Raw genomic sequence first — 999 nt, 5'->3', positions numbered from 1 at the left:
ATAACCGACAGATGATATCATCAGCCATAGGGTAGGCATTCATCATTTGCATATGTTTGTATTGTTTGGGTTTGCCATTTGTTTTGGATTTCTACATCATATATGCCATGTTACCTGACTATATGCTACTTGTTCTACTTGTACCATATTTGTGTATTACTTGCCTGAATTGCTTGTGTTTGTACAGCTGAGATGCCCTCATGTTGGTCTCGGTGGGTGTGAGGGCTGTTCTTGATGGGATGAACTGATGATGCGATTGCATGATGATGATGATTATTGAATGAGATAATCGGAGCTCCCTGGGTAGATGCAGTGATGTAGTTTCACTAGCTCCAGGCGAGGGTATGATGTATTGATATAGAATTGCTGAGGCAGAACAACTGGTGATGGTTTTGCTTATAATTCTGAGTCTGATTCGTGGAAGAGTCAGCGAGTTGGGAAATATGTGAAACATGAATTAGATTTAGCACTCCCTTATGACAGTTGCCTATTCATGGATTAGCGAGAACCTAGGATGAATATTTGGTGAAGAAGTTTAGGATGATTAGTGAGTTTTTATTGCAGTGCATTGTATCTATTTGGCACTTTTACCGTACTGGGAACCCATGGGCCCGGGGTTCTCATTCCGTATATATCTCTTGTTTTTCAGATACAGGTCCAGGTGCTCAGAAGTGAGTTGTGGGTCGTCTGAGAGACGGCAAATATCTTTATTTCCTCTACTTTGTGTTTTGATTAGAATCTCTCCACCTTTGTTTTGAAAAGATTATATTATGTATTGAACTCTTTCGGAACTTGCCTATAGAGGCTCTTATGTTTCCTTTGGGAGAGATTAGGATATGCTGTTGTCATCTACTTTCATACTGTACCCTAGCCGGCCTAAACTTCGCGGGTCGCGACTAGTGGCTATTTACTTATGTTATATATATCTATCTCTTAATCTCCTTTATGCCTTGTCCGTATATCGCGTTTGGCTTATGGTGCACGAAATTGTAATGTTAC

This window comes from Arachis ipaensis, chromosome B05 (assembly GCF_000816755.2).
Source record: "Arachis ipaensis cultivar K30076 chromosome B05, Araip1.1, whole genome shotgun sequence".
Lineage (NCBI taxonomy): Eukaryota > Viridiplantae > Streptophyta > Magnoliopsida > Fabales > Fabaceae > Arachis > Arachis ipaensis.
The sequence above is the reverse complement of the archived record's forward strand: the minus strand, read 5'-3'. Positions refer to the sequence as shown.